General features: G+C 36.9%; 1 long non-coding RNA gene across 1 annotated transcript; it reads left to right on the forward strand.

The window, feature by feature from the left end:
* Positions 1-838: 838 nt before the first annotated feature.
* On the forward strand, positions 839-1,291 carry LOC131874569 (uncharacterized). The gene is made up of 3 exons (XR_009371918.1): positions 839-928; positions 1,045-1,107; positions 1,213-1,291. It is a non-coding gene; the product is annotated as an uncharacterized LOC131874569 (long non-coding RNA).
* Positions 1,292-12,650: the final 11,359 nt, after the last annotated feature.

The raw sequence follows: 12,650 nt of genomic DNA on the forward strand, positions 1-12,650 counted from the left end.
TTGACCACACAGTCGAAACACAGGAAGAATTAATTAATCAGTTAGGACCAAATACGTCTAAAATCAATAGACTGATTGTAAAATTGAAAACTTCTGAACTTGACCATCATCAATCCCTCGCCACTAGCCTAGAAACATTAGCTAGTGGTGTCATAGTTGTTGCCATAGAAATTACCAAATGGGTAAGCTATAGGGATAGGTGTCATCAATTCTATGTCAATGGGCTATCATACGATGGAATAAAAAACAAAAATATTTCTAAACAACAAATATGTGCCCTTTTTGTTGATCCCAAAACTGGTCAGTCATTACCTCTTAATGCAAAGAGGTTTCCCATACATTGGTGTACCAATGTGCAGATGAAGAATCTTTTTTGGCAGAGGTGGTGGATGGTCTTTGATGATCCACCTTGTAATAATTATGAGGTGCCATTATATTTTTTGAGAAAAATATATTGCGAGTTTGTGCTCAATGTGCGGCCAAACTATTTGACATGAGAGAGTTTCATGGTAGAGGTGGTGGCTCTGCCCAAGATAGACCTGGAGCCCGTAGGCAATTAGTCGCGGAGAGTCGCCACCCCCTAGCTCCCAAACCCAAGGTGCATCAGGCTGTCCCATTAAAGCTAAAAGAGTCGATGGAGCTACAGACTCTTCAGGCGGCCACAACATTGATTGGTGTCATCATCCAGCATGGGACGTCATTAGTACACCCTATTGTATTGGATGATGAGTCGTTAGAGGGCAACAGAGAGCCCATGGAGCATATGTGTGTCAGTTGCTCAGGGATAGATGATGCAGCCGGTGCAGATGGATACTCATATCATTTGTGCACGATTTGCAGTTGTAGATGTCAAGCTCACACGGTTGAGGATGTCGCACTGACAGATGAGTTGATGGACATGGTATTTGCCCATGAGCCACAGACACAGGTGTGTTGATTTGAATTCATAACATTTTATTTATCAGTCACTTTAAATTTGTAATTACATAAATGAATTTTCATTTATACATCGATTTAAATTGAGACAAATAATATGCATTTCAGGATGCAGCAGCGGTATCTCATACACCTCCCCCAATTACCATTGCTGCAACTTCGATGCCTGAGGTATAAATTTTGTAACATGTTAAAATAAAATAGTACACTTTGAATTTAAAAAAATACAAGATATACTAGCTATCTTTAATGCTTGATCCAATTTCTTGTTTGTAGGTGTTGACAGGGGACGAAATGTCCCAGATTGATGACATCACACTCTCAGCGATCGATTTTGGCCTACAAGGCTATACGGTATCATATTTTGTACAACTCTTTTTTTGTATTGTTTTGATGGAATATGCAAGTCATTTCATTTTAGATTTTTAAAATTATGTTTAATTTATTATCTGTACTAATATCTCATGTTAATTTTGTGTTTTTAGGGTACCCCCTCCGTGTCTAGGGCTCGTCCTAAGAGAAAGAATTCCTCGAAGATGCCAAAACGTGTGAAGAAGGTAATTGAACACATTTTTAGTTGTACAATTGTTTGAAAATGTTGAAATCAAGTATTAGTTGGGGTTTGTAGATTGATTAGTGTTTTTTTTGTCTATTTTACATGTACAACGGCCATTGAGCTTTGTGGATATGTTGAATGCACCTGATTCGCCTGCGGATCAAGAGAGGGTGCAGATATGTATCTCTACTTTATTTTCTTGATTTCATGATTATATGCACGTGTACATGTGAACTTGTGATATATTATAATCTTATAATTTTTTCATACAGGAAATATCCATACCTATTTCGTCAATGGCGAACCCTCCTCCTTGCACTAGAGAAGCATCTCAGGACCCGGTACACTTTTGTTTGATATGTAAAATTAATTTTTTTCAACCTTCAATACTTATCATTATATTAATTGTATTTAATCTTTGTACATTTTTTGTATAGGTAATAGCGACAGTTTCTACATCTATGGTGAGCCATCCTCGGTCCATTAGAGAAGCATCTAAGGCACAGGTACGTCATTGTTCTCTATATTATAGCTTTGAAGTATTTTTGATATATTTATGTTAGTACATTGTATTAATTGTACATTTAATCTACAATAGACTCCTTCGCGGTACGGCTATAATGTGGATCCATTTAAGTATGTCTTCAAGAAAACTCCTAAGAGTGACAAGGTGAGGAGAGCGAAGACATTAGCTCCTGGATCAGCTGATGAGGTAATCTACATTTCAATTGCAAAGGAATTAAAGTTAAATTCATAGCTATGTTGTTAATTGTGAACTATTTTCTACAAAAGAATTCTAACTTGGCTTTTGAATTGTGGTTTTGTAGCCATCTACAGAGTCGTGTACTGCACCGAAGAGGCTTGATTTTGATGATCCACCATAAGTTTAGGATCATATAGTGTTAGTTTTGGTCATAGAATGACCAATACATGTAGATATATTCTACATTTTTATTGTATATTGATTTGGACATGGCATATGCCACATTTTTGTAATACTTGTATTGACTTGGCAGACATGCCTTTTTATATATATATAAATATCGATATTCAATCCAATAAATGTGTAATGAGTTCATTATTTTGTATTCGTTGTATTTTGTGGTTGTCCTTTTATAAATTTAAATGAATAGTTGCATATGTAATCAACAATATGAATATAAACAACAAAAATATATGATATAAAGCATTGCAATCGTGGAATATGATTTGATAAAATTTCTAAAATGTTGAATTAACCCTACAAAACTCCTTGTATTCAGTTTATTATTGTGTATTCGTTGTATTTGGTGGCTGCCCTTTTATAAATTTAAATGAATATTTGCATATGTAATTAACAATATGAATATAAACAACAAAAATCGACAATATGAATATAAACAACAATGTGTTTGGTGCGAGAGCACACTCACACTCACAATGGTCAAATTTTGTTCATCATGTGCACAAAATGATGTCGCGAGCGCGCCCGGGTGGGAAGGTTTATGCTAGGCATGTCCTTGTTGTGCATCCCAAAGCACCAGAACATCGAGAGTCATACCTTGTCAGTGCGATCTCTCAAGTGCCCTGAGTCCAAAAAATTGTCAAAATTTGATGGACTGTTTCTTCCAATCCACGACACATACAGTTGATCTATTTGATCTCATGGGGTCATGTGAGGATCCTCTACAATGGCCTATCTTGGTTTTCGATGACTCGGAGCCATTTTCAATTAGTAGCATTTTTCGCCTGCTCCAAAAACCGTTAGTTGCTTGCAAGGAAAAGTTGCAAGATTGGCTAGAATTGATTATGTTCATTGTGTGCACAAACTGACGTCACGAGTGCATTCAGGTGGGTAGGTTTACACTAGGCATGCCCCTATCATGCATCCCAAAGCACAAGAACATCGAGAATCATACCCTACCGATGCGATCTCTCAAGTGCCCCGAGTTCAAAAAATTATCAAAATTTGACAGACTATTTCTTCCAATCCATGACACATACAGTCGATCTGTTTGATCCCATGGGGTCACATGAGGCTCCTCTACAATGGCCTATCTCGGTTTTCGACGACTCGGAGCCATTTTCAATTAGTAGCATTTTTTCGCCTGCTCCAAAACCGTCAGTTGCTTGCAAGGAAAACTTGCAAGATTGGCTAGAATTGATTTTGTTCGTCATATGCACAAACCAACGTCGCAAGCGCGTTTGGGTGGGTAGGTTTATGCTAGGCATGCCCCTTTCATGCATCCCAAAACACCAGAACGTTGAGAGTCATACCCTACCGGTGCGATCTCTCAAGTGCCCTGAGTCCAAAACATTATCAAAATTCGACGGATCGTTTCTTCCAATCCATGACACATATGGTCGATCTGTTTGATCCCATGGGGTCGTGTGAGGCTCCTCTACAATGACCTATCTCGGTTTTCGATGAATCGGAGCCATTTTCAATTAGTAGCATTTTTTTGCCTGCTCCAGAAACTGTTAGTTGCTTGCAAGGAAAAGTTGCAAGATTGGCTAGAATTGATTTGGTTCATCGTATGCACAAATCGATGTTCCGAGCATGACCGTGTGGGCAGTTTTACGCTAGGCATGCCCCTATCATGCATCCCAAATCACCAAAACTTTGAGAGTCATACCCTACTGACGCAATGTAGAAGTTGCTTGACAACTTTTTTGACAACAATGACAATTTTTGCTCAAATTGTATCTAGTCTCAATCTATGACCCCTATGACCCGATAATGACTCAAATAATTATCCATGATTATACAAGAATCAAGAATTCTCATGATTAACTAGGGACACATCACATATACTCAAAACATAGTCACAAAACATTGACACACAAAATAGTCACAAAACATTGTCACATATTATTCAAAAAATTGCCTTTAAATATGGTCAAATCAACTCTTGGCTATTTGATTATACAAAAAATTATCTTACAAATCATCTCATGAGCTTTTATACAAAACTTGGCATTACAATATGTGTGATTCAGCTCATCGCCATTTTAATATACAAATCATCTCATGGGCCTTTATACAAAATTTGGCATTACAATATGTGCGATTCAGCTCATCGCCATTTTAATATACAAAATTTGGCATGTACATATGTGCAAATCAGCTCATTGCCACTTAAATATACAAAATTATGCCCCTAAACATGTAAAAATCAGCTCATGGGCATTTATATATACAAAAAACGAATATAGAACAATTCGTCGACGATTTATACAGAATTCTCAAAATCATTCTACTTTGAACCGTAGAATCAATCAAGTGAGCCTTCAAGATCGGCTCTAACTTGTACTGTGTCAAGTATTGCCTCGTGGTCAGATTCATGAACTTTCCATAAAATCTTGTTATGAGGTCTACCACGATACTACATCAAATGAATATTTGTTGCAACAACAAGGTTAGAGAAATGAAGAATATGTTTGTGTTTCAAATTCCTCGAACAACCAAACATCATAATTCTTAATAGGGTATCTCCGAAGCAATGTTCCTATCACAACAACAGACCCTATTGGGTACTCAATACCCTCTTCGTCAATGATTGTGGTTGTCAATTTTCTTTTAGGCTCAACACAACGACACAAATAGTAATTTGTTCTTCATTGTTCTCTTCTGCAACAACTGCATAAACATGACCTGCATTTTATAAAGTGTTAATTAATACCAAAAATAAAGTATGATGTACAACAAAATGAACCAAAAAGAATACTTGCAAAACAATTAACTCAAAAAATCACCTAAATCCACTAGGTCGGATACATGGTCAAAATCCACTGATGTCTCCATCTGGCTCAATTGTAGTGCTTTGGGAATTTGATATGAATCAATGGGAACCAACAGTCTACAAGACCATTTGTCAACCCACTCTTCTGATTCACATTCTTCCCACAAATAATAGATGCATGAAGAGCAAAAACATACCATTTGTCTCGTATAAATTACCAGTGAACTTGAATTTGAACTCATAACTGAGTGCATGTCACTCGATCTTGCAACTGTACAACAATCTAGATAGTTTTCAATGTTAGATTCAGTGATCAACCAAAAATATCTACGAACCAATGACGTACTTGGATTACTTGGACCCATCATAGACTTACACCATCACACAATTGTTTCTGTATCTACCAACTCAGCACCACCTTCTTACTTCAATTCTTCCATGGCTAGGGCTCTTTTCACACATGCTCCTGCACCATCGTGCTCTCCCTTACCATGTCCAGCCTCAATGAAATTCCAAAAATGTTGTACACCGCTTGTCACATGCATCCTTGTCAACCAATAAAACATCCTTGCATTCTTGAATTGTGTGGTGCAATTATCTGACCATATTAAGTGTCGGTTGTATCGTATGTTCCTTTCCCTTAAACTATCATAGAAAACTTTAAAGCATCCTTGTACAAACTCCGATGAATGAGTACGATCATCACTTATGTAGAAGTGATACTCTCTTACAACTTTTCTATCCTCCTTTGTGCTATCATCTGCATGCATGAATGCTATGTGTACAAAAATAGAAACTTGTGTAGAGTGATAATACATGGATTGCACTTCATTTTGAGGTTGTAGTGTATAATTTTCAGTGAAATCAACGATAGAGACAATGGTGCCAAGAGGAAATGTGTCCTTACATAACTTGAATTTCTCATCTAACCATCGAGCTCTATGTGTATATATCATTTTTCACTAGCTCACATCTCTTCAAATCTTTTCCATCTTTAACTCCATATGTGACTATCTTGTATTTTCTGAAAGAAACTAGTTTCGTACCAATTTCATGTGTGCTCTCCAAATGTATGCATCTTGGTAAACGTTGCAAACCACCACATATAGCACAAGAAGCTTCCAAACAAGGCATCTTATAATAAATGCAACCATCATGTCTATTACATAGCACACTTGAAATAAATTCTTTTGCCGACTTAGGAGGTGCTTGTATATTACATTCCTGCAAAACATCGTTAGCGTGCAAAGTAGAACAAATATGATGAAAAATATCATAATGCATGGAAAATTTAATATGCATCCTACAACAACACATGGTGCGTACATGATTAATCTTAATATAAAAAGGTTTTGCCATTTCAAAAAATCTTTGAGAAATTTTTATTTGAGGAAACTTTTGAAGGAATCTTTCATAAAATTTAGTTTGAGTCATATCCAAATAGTGTTTCACATGTGGCTCACGATTTTTAGACCCAATTCGTCTTCTAACAACATCTCTTTGGCTGGGCGATACTCTTGTGTTGTCATGCCAAAAATTTTCAATTAATGTTTTTAGTGCATCTACAACAATCTTGTCTTTGCGTGGTAGTCTACCCAAGAATGCCCAAAGAGAATTATTGCTAGGTTCCTCTATTTGTTCTTGCCTCTTTAATGCTTTACTTAATATTGTTCTACTAACGTTTAATGACTTACTTGTTTTGCTTATCAAACGATCTTTTTTTAATTTTCTTGCTCATTATGGTTGATGTAATGACACATTGAGTAGCATTAGAATATTTACTACGTGATTTTGAACCAATAGATTGATATGCATCAAATATATTTCTGATAATAGTTCTTTCACTATTACTTTCAGATGATCTTAGGCCTAGAATTTTTATTCTCTCTAAAATTCAAAATTTTAATCATTTGAACAATTAATTGACATCTTGCGGTTTGATTTAAGTTTTTAAAATAGTTTTGCCATATTCTTTTAACCATTCTCCTACAAGTTCGTTCATTCATTTTATTGGGCATTGGCTTCAATATATTCTCATTAATGTCAATTAGATACTTTGGTTTCCTACGAATGATTCTAGGAGGTGTTAACATTGGTGCATTATGTACATTCAATTCATCAAGTAGAGAAGGTGTAATATGTTCATCATTTAATTGATTATTCAATGTGGTATCTTCTTCAATTGCATTAGGTTCAAACGGTAAATTATCAAATGTTTCTTCTTCAATTGCATTAGGTGCATTATATTCGTTTGGTAAATCGAATTGAGATGTTGAGGATGACATACTTTCTTCTCCCATTGTTCTTATGTCATGCAATTTCTTCATACGTTGCCTTTGTCTTTCTTTTTGAGCCTCTTGTTGTTCCATCATTCCTCGCTTGTTCTTTCCCATGGTTGATATCAGTTGACCTAAATAGAATCATATTACATATATATCTAAAGAAAAGTTCAAAAATAAATAAATAACCATAAATATGCATCTTATCACTATTTTTTGGAATCAAACTATTAAACAATCACAATTCAATCATTTGAAACCATGCAAAAATAAAAAAATAATAAAAACAACACTTCAATCATTTGAAATCATGCAAAAACAAAAAAATCACTTACTTTCATGTATACAACAGTGATATAAGTGGAGACACAGTTCTAGTGGGGCCTTCAACGACCTCAAAAACTTCTTTTGAGGTCGTTGAGGCTCTTGGGCAACTAAAACTATATCTATAAACTGCGTACACGCTACAATAATAACCGTGTATGCGCTGTTAGACCATAAAATGTTGACAAGCCCAACGGTATTCTTTTTTCCCATTCTTGGCTGATAAGTAGCACGTACGTGCTACTAAACCTAAAAATGTTATCGTAGGGTAATGAATAATTGGAATAGTACCACATATGTGCTTATGAGTAATAAGTACCGTGTACGCACTACTAAGCCTTAAAAAAGTTATGGCAGGGCAAGGAACTAATAGTTTCAGTACCTCGTACGCGCTCGAGAGAGAGAGAGAGAGAGAGAGAGAGAGAGAGAGAGAGAGAGAGAGAGAGAGAGAGAGAGAAGAGGGGGTGGGAGAGAAGAAGGGGTATGGAGGAAGGGAGAGGGAGAGAGGGAGAGAAGAGGGGGGGAAGGGAGGGAGAGGAGAGGGAGAGAGAGAGAGAGGGGGAGAGGGAAGGAGAGAGAGAGAGAGAGAGAGAGAGAGAGAGAGAGAGAGAGAGAGAGAGAAGAAGGGGTATGGAGAAAGGGAGAGGGAGAGAGAAGGAGAGAGGGAGAGAAGAGGGGGGTAGGGAGAGAGAGGAGAGGAGAGGGAGAGAGAGAGAGGGAGAGAGGGAAGGAGGGAGAGGGAGAGAGAGGGAGAGAGGGAGAGAAGAGGGGGGGAAGGGAGAGAGGGAGAGAGGGAGAGAAGAGGGGGGAAGGGAGAGAGAGGGTGACAAGTAGAGGGAGGGGGAGATAGAGAGAGAGGTAGAGGAAGAGAGAGAGAGAGGGAGAGAGAGAGAGAGAGAGGAGAGAGAGAGGGAGAGAAGAGAGAGGGGGAGGGAGAGGACAGGGAGAGAAGAGGGGGGAAGGGAGAGGTAGAGGGAGGGAGAGATGGAGAGAAGAGGGGGGAGGGAAGGTAGAGAGAGGTAGAGAGGGTGGGAGAGAAGAAGGGGTATGGAGGAAGGGAGAGGGAGAGGGAGAGGGATGGAGGGAGAGCGAGAGATGGAAGGGGAGAGAGAGAGAGGGAGAGAGAGGGAGAGAGAGAGAGAGAGAGAGAGAGAGAGAGAAGGTAGAGTTAGGGAGAGAGGTAAAGGGAGGGAGAGAGTGAGAGAAGAGGGGGGTGGGAGAGAAGAAGTGGTATGGAGGAAGGGAGAGAGAGAGAGAGAGAGAGAGAGGGAGAGAGGGAGAGAAGAGGGGGGAAGGGAGAGGTAGAGGGAGGGAGAGAGGGAGAGAAGAGGGGGGAGGGAAGGTAGAGAGAGGGAGAGAGGTAGAGGGAGGGACAGAGAAAGAGAGAGAAGAGGGGGGTGGGAGAGAAGAAGGGAGAGGGAGAGAGAGAGAGAGAGAGAGAGAGAGAGAGAGAGAGAGAGAGAGAGAGAGAGAGAGAGGTAGAGGGAGGGAGAGGGAGAGAGGGAGAGGGGGGAGGGGCGAGAGTAAGGGGAAGGAAAGAGGAGGCGTCTTAAGGGGTCACAAGATACCATATGACCTCTTAGGAAACAATATGACCTCTAATGACACCTAAGGGGTCATATGGTGGGCTAATAAAATGATATATTAAATATAAAGTTATGAATAGAACATCATACAACGAGACTCCAAGCGAACAAACAACGAGGCTTCACTAAAAAGAAAGTGTAAGAGCTTGACCTAACCCTAAGAGTATTGCCTAAGTTCTAAAACATATGATGCTATTAAATTTGCAAGGTTATAAGACTGATCTCGATTGTGACTATAGGAATTACACACTTGATTTCTTTCATGGGTATGTACCGTTCCAAGCTGTTTGACAAGTGATGATCATCATATACTACCACTGCCATGCATACAACAAACTTTAATTTCTTTAGGTGACAGGCATTGTTTAACAACATGGGAACTCTCGCATACCCACCACTATCATTCTACAGGACATCATCTATGTTACTCTCCCTCTTTCTCTTCCTACCTGTTGTTTTCTTCTGAAAAACATATTGCAGGTACTCTGACTCATCATGTTGCTTTGTTGACACTATTTTCCTCATCTGCTCTACTCATTAAAAACACATTCGAGAAGAATATTGCTACATGTTTCCTTGTTTGTCATGGTAATACACCCGTGGTTCAATTTCAAACCCTATTCCTCCTATTCAATATACACACAAAAATCCATCAGTCATTTTTTTTAGGAGAGGATACATGATAAAAATCAAAGAGGAAGTTGCAGACAAGAAATAAATTCACTTACTTCTATAGAAGTGCAGACACAGTTGCAGTGGCGTATGGAGGGAGAGAAGAAGAGAAAGAGGGATGGGGTATGGAGGAAGGGAGAAGGGGAGAGAGAGAGAGAGAGAGAGAGAGAGAGAGAGAGAGAGATTGTATGCATTTGAGAGGGAGAGACGATACACTTACATGTGTATATATATGTTTAATATATTATATATATACATATATTATATGTATATAAACATAATATATATACAATGTCATATTATACACATATTATATATTACATATATTATATGTATATACACATATTATACATAGAATATCATATTATACAATAGCGTGTACGCGCTACTTACACTATAAGTACCCCATACGTGCTTTTTAAACCATAAGTACCTCGTATGCGCTTTTGACTATTTAGGCTTGGAAATAGGCCCGGATGACAAAGCTACGGATTGGAAGTTTGATTTCCCTCCGTTTCTCTCATTTTTGACGTGTTTTATTTTATCAACTTTGTCATCATTAGGTTTACACTTCATAAAGTGGGTATTTCTAAAATTGCCACCATATTTTCACCCATCTTCTGAGCTTTCTAACCATATAATTTGTTTTCAATTTGAACAACAATAACATATTATTATTGAATTTCTTTTACTAGTGTCTCCATAGTTCTCACAGACATAGGTGCACCATTTTTTGAATAACTTTTGATATAAATATCCAAATTTAAAAAACTTTATATATTATTGTAGTGCACTTGATTCTTTACAATTTTTTTTTTTTTTTAAATTATATTTTCAATTTGTTTAGTGCAACTTATGCTTCGCACATGAATAGGTACCTAATTTTCAGGATGTACTCTATTGGAAAAATCATTTAAAAAAAATACTCAATAAAAAATTACAAACAAATACACATCTTATAGTGCTCACTCTTAACTATCTTTCTGCCAAAGGATTTGTCAAAATACTAAATCTAACTATGACTTTTTTGATGCGCACGTTAGACACTATGTTATGTTTTTCAAAAAAAATCAGGGTCTGTTTTTTCATGCACGAAGGATTTGACCCCCTTAATCTTATCCAATTTTGAAAAAGTTTAGTAGTTTGGAAACTAGATTCAGAGTACTACAATATTTGTTCTTTTATTATCTTCATATATTGAGTGGGTGACTTTCAAATTTTGCCTCCAAATTCAAGTTCACCTGATTTCAGAAAAAAAGTGTCCACTTATACCCCCTTTTTGATCACCATCTTTGTGCACTTACCCTATATGTGTGTGCACACACACACACACACACACACACACACACACACACACAGATATATGTATGTATATATATAAATACACACACAAACACATACACACATATATACATATACATATACATATACATATATACATATACACATACACATACACATGCACATGCACATGTATACACACACACACACACATACATGTATATGTATATGTGTATATATACACATACATAAACATATACATATATAGATACACACGCACACACACACACAGATATGTGTGTGTGTGTGTAGATATATATGTGTATACATATGTGTATACAAATATATGTGTGTGTATGTATGTATGTATGTATGTATCTATATATGTGTGTGTGTGTACATGTATGTATGTATGTATGTATCTATGTATGTATGTATCTATCTATATATATGTGTGTGTGGGTACATGTATGTATATGTATGTATATATATGTGTGTGTATGTATGTATATATATGTATGTATGCATTTATATGTATATATATGTATGTTTATATATGTATGTATATATATATGTATATATGTATGTGTGTGTGTGTGTGTGTGTGCATATGTATGTATATATGTATATTTATATATGTATATGTTTATGTATATATTGTTAGGCCCAATATGGAAAGCTAATGTACTGAGAGGGGAGGGGTGAATCAGTACTTCAAAATTTTTCTTGAATAATAACTTTACTGTTATGCATAAACAGAATAGTGCAGTAACATACAAAAAAGTTAAAACAAATAGATAACAATCATACATGATTCACTCCATAACACATGTATTTTGATTACGCAGAAACTCTTGGTTAGAGAGAAAAACTGCGGTGGGGATGGCACCCACAACTTCACTACTGCAATAATAAAGAATGTTCGATTAGAGCTACATTTAGCTATTTCTGATAGCTTACCCTATTAGGAGTATCAAGATCTGTTAGATCTACCTTGCTAAAGGATTTTACAACATTTATTCGGAATGTTGCACCTGGTTAGAGGCTTTACAATTTATATACTTAGTTAGAGTCTTTTACCCTGTTAATGGTTTCTCTTTCAACTTCTCAATATTACAATAAAATCATTACAAATATTTGCAACTTTACATCTGAAATGTTATAGCAGATTCTATGTGCTCAGAATAAGATTACCTCGCTTATAGCATACCTCGGTAACCCATATAGTAACTTGGTAAACCCTTCTATTTACTCCGTTCTTTGACTGTTCTCTGAAAACCTTCTCGGTGACCTC

Source organism: Cryptomeria japonica, chromosome 3 (assembly GCF_030272615.1).
Source record: "Cryptomeria japonica chromosome 3, Sugi_1.0, whole genome shotgun sequence".
In the NCBI taxonomy this organism is placed as follows: Eukaryota; Viridiplantae; Streptophyta; class Pinopsida; order Cupressales; family Cupressaceae; genus Cryptomeria; species Cryptomeria japonica.